This window comes from Hyla sarda, unplaced genomic scaffold (genome assembly GCF_029499605.1).
Source record: "Hyla sarda isolate aHylSar1 unplaced genomic scaffold, aHylSar1.hap1 scaffold_1979, whole genome shotgun sequence".
Classification (NCBI taxonomy): domain Eukaryota; kingdom Metazoa; phylum Chordata; class Amphibia; order Anura; family Hylidae; genus Hyla; species Hyla sarda.
Genome location: NW_026608637.1, coordinates 48,837 through 59,146, shown reverse-complemented (window position 1 = coordinate 59,146; position 10,310 = coordinate 48,837). Strand labels below are relative to the sequence as shown.

At 46.5% G+C, this 10,310-nt stretch overlaps 5 non-coding genes across 5 annotated transcripts; all 5 read left to right on the top strand.

Annotated features, from left to right (window-relative positions):
* Window positions 1-427: 427 nt before the first annotated feature.
* Window positions 428-618, top strand: LOC130317204 (U2 spliceosomal RNA). The gene has a single exon (XR_008864372.1). It is a non-coding gene; the product is annotated as a U2 spliceosomal RNA (small nuclear RNA).
* Window positions 619-2,706: 2,088 nt separating this feature from the next.
* LOC130317203 (U2 spliceosomal RNA) lies at window positions 2,707-2,897 on the top strand. The gene has a single exon (XR_008864371.1). It is a non-coding gene; the product is annotated as a U2 spliceosomal RNA (small nuclear RNA).
* A 2,083-nt stretch (window positions 2,898-4,980) lies between these two features.
* Window positions 4,981-5,171, top strand: LOC130317205 (U2 spliceosomal RNA). Its single transcript, XR_008864373.1, has one exon. It is a non-coding gene; the product is annotated as a U2 spliceosomal RNA (small nuclear RNA).
* Window positions 5,172-7,249: 2,078 nt separating this feature from the next.
* Window positions 7,250-7,440, top strand: LOC130317202 (U2 spliceosomal RNA). The gene has a single exon (XR_008864370.1). It is a non-coding gene; the product is annotated as a U2 spliceosomal RNA (small nuclear RNA).
* A 2,075-nt stretch (window positions 7,441-9,515) lies between these two features.
* On the top strand, window positions 9,516-9,706 carry LOC130317200 (U2 spliceosomal RNA). Its single transcript, XR_008864368.1, has one exon. It is a non-coding gene; the product is annotated as a U2 spliceosomal RNA (small nuclear RNA).
* Window positions 9,707-10,310: the final 604 nt, after the last annotated feature.

Here is a 10,310-nt window from a genome sequence, read left to right as displayed (position 1 = left end):
CACACAGGTAAGTCCAATGGGGTGCAGGCATGTCCTCTATGCTTACAGCTTCCCGTGGGTGTTGGTTTGATACCGTTTGGGGACAGCCAAGGAGGCATCTGCAGGCAACAAAGGTAGGTGATGTGCTTGTGTGTGTGTTTCCTATGCAGATCCTAAGCCCAGTGTCACATGCAAGTAGGAGGAGTAAGAAGGGTTCCTGGCAAATCCGGGTTATGGATTGCATTTAAAAAGGCCCCGTGGGAGTGCAATGGGCCCCTGTCTTGCTGCTTAGCAATAATGGTATGGGTTTAGGTTCTGCTGTGTGTACTGGTGGTTGACTGCCCCCCAGCCCAGAGTGTGCATGGAAAATTGTCTGGCAGCCTCCCTGACAGCAAGCAGTGATAGTGCCCATGAAGGGGACCTTGTTGGGCCCGCCCCTTTCACGGTTATCGCTTCTCGGCCTTTTGGCTAAGATCAAGTGTAGTATCTGTTCTTATCAGTTTAATATCTGATACGTCCCCTATCTGGGGACCATATATTAAATGGATTTTTGAGAACGGGGGCCGATTTCGAAGCTTGCTTCCGTCGCCCTATGCATTGACCCGATATGGCAGTATCTTCGGGTACAGTGCACCACCCCCTTACAGGGTTAAAAAGAAAGATTCCTACTTTCATTGCTACCTGCTTGCTGGCTAGCCAGCTAGCCAGCCCTGTGGGCCTTGCTGCTGCAGCCAAAAAACAAAAGGTGGTGCTGCTGCTGCTGCTTCTGCTGCTTCTGCTTGTGTCTGGCCGCTGTTGGAGCGTCCAGGCACAGGACTTCTGCTGCTGCTGACTAAATGGCCTCCTTAATTGGATCATTTGAGTAGCCAGCACACCTGTGCAGGTAGGGCATGACATGATAGGCAGCTGCCTTGATAGCGGGTGGGTGCTGAATGTTCCTAATTGACAAAATAAGATTAATGCTTATGAAGAAATATAAAATCTCATCCCTTCCCCAATATCGCGCCACACCCCTACCCCTTAATTCCCTGGTTGAACTTGATGGACATATGTCTTTTTTCGACCGTACTAACTATGTAACTATGTAACATAACATGGGGGGGGGGGGGGGTCTCCTGGCTGTTCACACAGGTGTGTCATTGCTGTACATTGACCATGCATTGCTTCTGTGGTATTGCAAAGGCAAAGACAAATGCTTCCAGCCATCCATTGCACTAATGGATTGGTCATCAGCTGGCTGTCTATGTCCCGCATCAATATAGACCAAAGTACAGAGGGTTAGGCTATGCTATTGTGCACCTACCTGATGCATCAGAAGGTGCGAGGCCCTTGCTAAATTCTGTGCACAGACTTTGAGATCTATACTTTAGACTGTATCTAAACCTGCTCCAACATGGACTGACATTCTGGCCTACTTTCAGCCGATGCGACTTGTCTGTCGCTGAACAGTCGCTTTTTATGTATTCAGCACCTATGTATAATGTTGTAAAAATGCTCTAGAAGCTAAAGTCGCAGAAATGTCACACATATTTGGCCTGCAACTTTCTGTGCGACAAATTCAGACAGGAAAAATCAGTATAAATCCTTAGAAAATTATCCCCCAGTGTCTCCATCTGCTGGCGGTATTGAATAAGCATTGCTGCACTGATGGGGTATGCATTAGACGAAAAAAAAGAAGAAAAAGAAGAATAATACGCCCAGAAAAGAGGCGAAAAGGAGAAAAACGTAAAAAAACGTGAAAAAAAAGTAAGAGGAAGAGAAGGGAAAAAAAGGTGGAAATGGGTTTAAAAGTGATTTCGGCGGAGAAATATATATATATATATATATATATATATATATATATATATATATATACGCGCACACACACACATATATATAAACGTATTCTCCGTTGAGATATTGCAGCCGCTGCTGTGTCCAGGCCCAGGAGCCTTAGCACTGTGCTGTGATGTCACTCAATACCACTGACATCACTAGGTGTAAACAACATCTCTCCTTTGCTGTGTATGTGACTATGGAGCTGTTTGGTGATGTCGTCTATTATGGCCTTCATAGAAGCAACAGGAGATTGTTGCATCCATCTAGAACCCTCAGAACTACAGTGCTATGATGTCACTCACTTCCACAGGCCTTGCAGAGTGTAAACAACAACAACCCAGCTTTGTTGTGTATGTAACCATAGGGATTTGTGATGTCACCTAGAACCTTCACAGCAGCGACAGCTTTATGAGGAGCATCAGCACTGCTCTGCCTGAGCAGAACCATCACCGCCATAGGTTGTCAAATAACCCGGATTTAACCCACACAGGTAAGTCCAATGGGGTGCAGGCATGTCCTCTATGCTTACAGCTTCCCGTGGGTGTTGGTTTGATACCGTTTGGGGACAGCCAAGGAGGCATCTGCAGGCAACAAAGGTAGGTGTGTGCTTGTGTGTGTGTTTCCTATGCAGATCCTAAGCCCAGTGTCACATGCAAGTAGGAGGAGTAAGAAGGGTTCCTGGCAAATCCGGGTTATGGATTGCATTTAAAAAGGCCCCGTGGGAGTGCAATGGGCCCCTGTCTTGCTGCTTAGCAATAATGGTATGGGTTTAGGTTCTGCTGTGTGTACTGGTGGTTGACTGCCCCCCAGCCCAGAGTGTGCATGGAAAATTGTCTGGCAGCCTCCCTGACAGCAAGCAGTGATAGTGCCCATGAAGGGGACCTTGTTGGGCCCGCCCCTTTCACGGTTATCGCTTCTCGGCCTTTTGGCTAAGATCAAGTGTAGTATCTGTTCTTATCAGTTTAATATCTGATACGTCCCCTATCTGGGGACCATATATTAAATGGATTTTTGAGAACGGGGGCCGATTTCGAAGCTTGCTTCCGTCGCCCTATGCATTGACCCGATATGGCAGTATCTTCGGGTACAGTGCACCACCCCCTTACAGGGTTAAAAAGAAAGATTCCTACTTTCATTGCTACCTGCTTGCTGGCTAGCCAGCTAGCCAGCCCTGTGGGCCTTGCTGCTGCAGCCAAAAAACAAAAGGTGGTGCTGCTGCTGCTGCTTCTGCTTGTGTCTGGCCGCTGTTGGAGCGTCCAGGCACAGGACTTCTGCTGCTGCTGACTAAATGGCCTCCTTAATTGGATCATTTGAGTAGCCAGCACACCTGTGCAGGTAGGGCATGACATGATAGGCAGCTGCCTTGATAGCGGGTGGGTGCTGAATGTTCCTAATTGACAAAATAAGATTAATGCTTATGAAGAAATATAAAATCTCATCCCTTCCCCAATATCGCGCCACACCCCTACCCCTTAATTCCCTGGTTGAACTTGATGGACATATGTCTTTTTTCGACCGTACTAACTATGTAACTATGTAACATAACATGGGGGGGGGGGGGGGGGGGTCTCCTGGCTGTTCACACAGGTGTGTCATTGCTGTACATTGACCATGCATTGCTTCTGTGGTATTGCAAAGGCAAAGACAAATGCTTCCAGCCATCCATTGCACTAATGGATTGGTCATCAGCTGGCTGTCTATGTCCCGCATCAATATAGACCAAAGTACAGAGGGTTAGGCTATGCTATTGTGCACCTACCTGATGCATCAGAAGGTGCGAGGCCCTTGCTAAATTCTGTGCACAGACTTTGAGATCTATACTTTAGACTGTATCTAAACCTGCTCCAACATGGACTGACATTCTGGCCTACTTTCAGCCGATGCGACTTGTCTGTCGCTGAACAGTCGCTTTTTATGTATTCAGCACCTATGTATAATGTTGTAAAAATGCTCTAGAAGCTAAAGTCGCAGAAATGTCACACATATTTGGCCTGCAACTTTCTGTGCGACAAATTCAGACAGGAAAAATCAGTATAAATCCTTAGAAAATTATCCCCCAGTGTCTCCATCTGCTGGCGGTATTGAATAAGCATTGCTGCACTGATGGGGTATGCATTAGACGAAAAAAAAGAAGAAAAAGAAGAATAATACGCCCAGAAAAGAGGCGAAAAGGAGAAAAACGTAAAAAAACGTGAAAAAAAAGTAAGAGGAAGAGAAGGGAAAAAAAGGTGGAAATGGGTTTAAAAGTGATTTCGGCGGAGAAATATATATATATATATATATATATATATATATATATATATATATATACGCGCACACACACACATATATATAAACGTATTCTCCGTTGAGATATTGCAGCCGCTGCTGTGTCCAGGCCCAGGAGCCTTAGCACTGTGCTGTGATGTCACTCAATACCACTGACATCACTAGGTGTAAACAACATCTCTCCTTTGCTGTGTATGTGACTATGGAGCTGTTTGGTGATGTCGTCTATTATGGCCTTCATAGAAGCAACAGGAGATTGTTGCATCCATCTAGAACCCTCAGAACTACAGTGCTATGATGTCACTCACTTCCACAGGCCTTGCAGAGTGTAAACAACAACAACCCAGCTTTGTTGTGTATGTAACCATAGGGATTTGTGATGTCACCTAGAACCTTCACAGCAGCGACAGCTTTATGAGGAGCATCAGCACTGCTCTGCCTGAGCAGAACCATCACCGCCATAGGTTGTCAAATAACCCGGATTTAACCCACACAGGTAAGTCCAATGGGGTGCAGGCATGTCCTCTATGCTTACAGCTTCCCGTGGGTGTTGGTTTGATACCGTTTGGGGACAGCCAAGGAGGCATCTGCAGGCAACAAAGGTAGGTGTGTGCTTGTGTGTGTGTTTCCTATGCAGATCCTAAGCCCAGTGTCACATGCAAGTAGGAGGAGTAAGAAGGGTTCCTGGCAAATCCGGGTTATGGATTGCATTTAAAAAGGCCCCGTGGGAGTGCAATGGGCCCCTGTCTTGCTGCTTAGCAATAATGGTATGGGTTTAGGTTCTGCTGTGTGTACTGGTGGTTGACTGCCCCCCAGCCCAGAGTGTGCATGGAAAATTGTCTGGCAGCCTCCCTGACAGCAAGCAGTGATAGTGCCCATGAAGGGGACCTTGTTGGGCCCGCCCCTTTCACGGTTATCGCTTCTCGGCCTTTTGGCTAAGATCAAGTGTAGTATCTGTTCTTATCAGTTTAATATCTGATACGTCCCCTATCTGGGGACCATATATTAAATGGATTTTTGAGAACGCGGGCCGATTTCGAAGCTTGCTTCCGTCGCCCTATGCATTGACCCGATATGGCAGTATCTTCGGGTACAGTGCACCACCCCCTTACAGGGTTAAAAAGAAAGATTCCTACTTTCATTGCTACCTGCTTGCTGGCTAGCCAGCTAGCCAGCCCTGTGGGCCTTGCTGCTGCAGCCAAAAAACAAAAGGTGGTGCTGCTGCTGCTGCTTCTGCTTGTGTCTGGCCGCTGTTGGAGCGTCCAGGCACAGGACTTCTGCTGCTGCTGACTAAATGGCCTCCTTAATTGGATCATTTGAGTAGCCAGCACACCTGTGCAGGTAGGGCATGACATGATAGGCAGCTGCCTTGATAGCGGGTGGGTGCTGAATGTTCCTAATTGACAAAATAAGATTAATGCTTATGAAGAAATATAAAATCTCATCCCTTCCCCAATATCGCGCCACACCCCTACCCCTTAATTCCCTGGTTGAACTTGATGGACATATGTCTTTTTTCGACCGTACTAACTATGTAACTATGTAACATAACATGGGGGGGGGGGGGGTCTCCTGGCTGTTCACACAGGTGTGTCATTGCTGTACATTGACCATGCATTGCTTCTGTGGTATTGCAAAGGCAAAGACAAATGCTTCCAGCCATCCATTGCACTAATGGATTGGTCATCAGCTGGCTGTCTATGTCCCGCATCAATATAGACCAAAGTACAGAGGGTTAGGCTATGCTATTGTGCACCTACCTGATGCATCAGAAGGTGCGAGGCCCTTGCTAAATTCTGTGCACAGACTTTGAGATCTATACTTTAGACTGTATCTAAACCTGCTCCAACATGGACTGACATTCTGGCCTACTTTCAGCCGATGCGACTTGTCTGTCGCTGAACAGTCGCTTTTTATGTATTCAGCACCTATGTATAATGTTGTAAAAATGCTCTAGAAGCTAAAGTCGCAGAAATGTCACACATATTTGGCCTGCAACTTTCTGTGCGACAAATTCAGACAGGAAAAATCAGTATAAATCCTTAGAAAATTATCCCCCAGTGTCTCCATCTGCTGGCGGTATTGAATAAGCATTGCTGCACTGATGGGGTATGCATTAGACGAAAAAAAAGAAGAAAAAGAAGAATAATACGCCCAGAAAAGAGGCGAAAAGGAGAAAAACGTAAAAAAACGTGAAAAAAAAGTAAGAGGAAGAGAAGGGAAAAAAAGGTGGAAATGGGTTTAAAAGTGATTTCGGCGGAGAAATATATATATATATATATATATATATATATATATATATATATATATACGCGCACACACACACATATATATAAACGTATTCTCCGTTGAGATATTGCAGCCGCTGCTGTGTCCAGGCCCAGGAGCCTTAGCACTGTGCTGTGATGTCACTCAATACCACTGACATCACTAGGTGTAAACAACATCTCTCCTTTGCTGTGTATGTGACTATGGAGCTGTTTGGTGATGTCGTCTATTATGGCCTTCATAGAAGCAACAGGAGATTGTTGCATCCATCTAGAACCCTCAGAACTACAGTGCTATGATGTCACTCACTTCCACAGGCCTTGCAGAGTGTAAACAACAACAACCCAGCTTTGTTGTGTATGTAACCATAGGGATTTGTGATGTCACCTAGAACCTTCACAGCAGCGACAGCTTTATGAGGAGCATCAGCACTGCTCTGCCTGAGCAGAACCATCACCGCCATAGGTTGTCAAATAACCCGGATTTAACCCACACAGGTAAGTCCAATGGGGTGCAGGCATGTCCTCTATGCTTACAGCTTCCCGTGGGTGTTGGTTTGATACCGTTTGGGGACAGCCAAGGAGGCATCTGCAGGCAACAAAGGTAGGTGTGTGCTTGTGTGTGTGTTTCCTATGCAGATCCTAAGCCCAGTGTCACATGCAAGTAGGAGGAGTAAGAAGGGTTCCTGGCAAATCCGGGTTATGGATTGCATTTAAAAAGGCCCCGTGGGAGTGCAATGGGCCCCTGTCTTGCTGCTTAGCAATAATGGTATGGGTTTAGGTTCTGCTGTGTGTACTGGTGGTTGACTGCCCCCCAGCCCAGAGTGTGCATGGAAAATTGTCTGGCAGCCTCCCTGACAGCAAGCAGTGATAGTGCCCATGAAGGGGACCTTGTTGGGCCCGCCCCTTTCACGGTTATCGCTTCTCGGCCTTTTGGCTAAGATCAAGTGTAGTATCTGTTCTTATCAGTTTAATATCTGATACGTCCCCTATCTGGGGACCATATATTAAATGGATTTTTGAGAACGGGGGCCGATTTCGAAGCTTGCTTCCGTCGCCCTATGCATTGACCCGATATGGCAGTATCTTCGGGTACAGTGCACCACCCCCTTACAGGGTTAAAAAGAAAGATTCCTACTTTCATTGCTACCTGCTTGCTGGCTAGCCAGCTAGCCAGCCCTGTGGGCCTTGCTGCTGCAGCCAAAAAACAAAAGGTGGTGCTGCTGCTGCTGCTTCTGCTTGTGTCTGGCCGCTGTTGGAGCGTCCAGGCACAGGACTTCTGCTGCTGCTGACTAAATGGCCTCCTTAATTGGATCATTTGAGTAGCCAGCACACCTGTGCAGGTAGGGCATGACATGATAGGCAGCTGCCTTGATAGCGGGTGGGTGCTGAATGTTCCTAATTGACAAAATAAGATTAATGCTTATGAAGAAATATAAAATCTCATCCCTTCCCCAATATCGCGCCACACCCCTACCCCTTAATTCCCTGGTTGAACTTGATGGACATATGTCTTTTTTCGACCGTACTAACTATGTAACTATGTAACATAACATGGGGGGGGGGGGGGGGGGGTCTCCTGGCTGTTCACACAGGTGTGTCATTGCTGTACATTGACCATGCATTGCTTCTGTGGTATTGCAAAGGCAAAGACAAATGCTTCCAGCCATCCATTGCACTAATGGATTGGTCATCAGCTGGCTGTCTATGTCCCGCATCAATATAGACCAAAGTACAGAGGGTTAGGCTATGCTATTGTGCACCTACCTGATGCATCAGAAGGTGCGAGGCCCTTGCTAAATTCTGTGCACAGACTTTGAGATCTATACTTTAGACTGTATCTAAACCTGCTCCAACATGGACTGACATTCTGGCCTACTTTCAGCCGATGCGACTTGTCTGTCGCTGAACAGTCGCTTTTTATGTATTCAGCACCTATGTATAATGTTGTAAAAATGCTCTAGAAGCTAAAGTCGCAGAAATGTCACACATATTTGGCCTGCAACTTTCTGTGCGACAAATTCAGACAGGAAAAATCAGTATAAATCCTTAGAAAATTATCCCCCAGTGTCTCCATCTGCTGGCGGTATTGAATAAGCATTGCTGCACTGATGGGGTATGCATTAGACGAAAAAAAAGAAGAAAAAGAAGAATAATACGCCCAGAAAAGAGGCGAAAAGGAGAAAAACGTAAAAAAACGTGAAAAAAAAGTAAGAGGAAGAGAAGGGAAAAAAAGGTGGAAATGGGTTTAAAAGTGATTTCGGCGGAGAAATATATATATATATATATATATATATATATATATATATACGCGCACACACACACATATATATAAACGTATTCTCCGTTGAGATATTGCAGCCGCTGCTGTGTCCAGGCCCAGGAGCCTTAGCACTGTGCTGTGATGTCACTCAATACCACTGACATCACTAGGTGTAAACAACATCTCTCCTTTGCTGTGTATGTGACTATGGAGCTGTTTGGTGATGTCGTCTATTATGGCCTTCATAGAAGCAACAGGAGATTGTTGCATCCATCTAGAACCCTCAGAACTACAGTGCTATGATGTCACTCACTTCCACAGGCCTTGCAGAGTGTAAACAACAACAACCCAGCTTTGTTGTGTATGTAACCATAGGGATTTGTGATGTCACCTAGAACCTTCACAGCAGCGACAGCTTTATGAGGAGCATCAGCACTGCTCTGCCTGAGCAGAACCATCACCGCCATAGGTTGTCAAATAACCCGGATTTAACCCACACAGGTAAGTCCAATGGGGTGCAGGCATGTCCTCTATGCTTACAGCTTCCCGTGGGTGTTGGTTTGATACCGTTTGGGGACAGCCAAGGAGGCATCTGCAGGCAACAAAGGTAGGTGTGTGCTTGTGTGTGTGTTTCCTATGCAGATCCTAAGCCCAGTGTCACATGCAAGTAGGAGGAGTAAGAAGGGTTCCTGGCAAATCCGGGTTATGGATTGCATTTAAAAAGGCCCCGTGGGAGTGCAATGGGCCCCTGTCTTGCTGCTTAGCAATAATGGTATGGGTTTAGGTTCTGCTGTGTGTACTGGTGGTTGACTGCCCCCCAGCCCAGAGTGTGCATGGAAAATTGTCTGGCAGCCTCCCTGACAGCAAGCAGTGATAGTGCCCATGAAGGGGACCTTGTTGGGCCCGCCCCTTTCACGGTTATCGCTTCTCGGCCTTTTGGCTAAGATCAAGTGTAGTATCTGTTCTTATCAGTTTAATATCTGATACGTCCCCTATCTGGGGACCATATATTAAATGGATTTTTGAGAACGGGGGCCGATTTCGAAGCTTGCTTCCGTCGCCCTATGCATTGACCCGATATGGCAGTATCTTCGGGTACAGTGCACCACCCCCTTACAGGGTTAAAAAGAAAGATTCCTACTTTCATTGCTACCTGCTTGCTGGCTAGCCAGCTAGCCAGCCCTGTGGGCCTTGCTGCTGCAGCCAAAAAACAAAAGGTGGTGCTGCTGCTGCTGCTTCTGCTTGTGTCTGGCCGCTGTTGGAGCGTCCAGGCACAGGACTTCTGCTGCTGCTGACTAAATGGCCTCCTTAATTGGATCATTTGAGTAGCCAGCACACCTGTGCAGGTAGGGCATGACATGATAGGCAGCTGCCTTGATAGCGGGTGGGTGCTGAATGTTCCTAATTGACAAAATAAGATTAATGCTTATGAAGAAATATAAAATCTCATCCCTTCCCCAATATCGCGCCACACCCCTACCCCTTAATTCCCTGGTTGAACTTGATGGACATATGTCTTTTTTCGACCGTACTAACTATGTAACTATGTAACATAACATGGGGGGGGGTCTCCTGGCTGTTCACACAGGTGTGTCATTGCTGTACATTGACCATGCATTGCTTCTGTGGTATTGCAAAGGCAAAGACAAATGCTTCCAGCCATCCATTGCACTAATGGATTGGTCATCAGCTGGCTGTCTATGTCCCGCATCAAT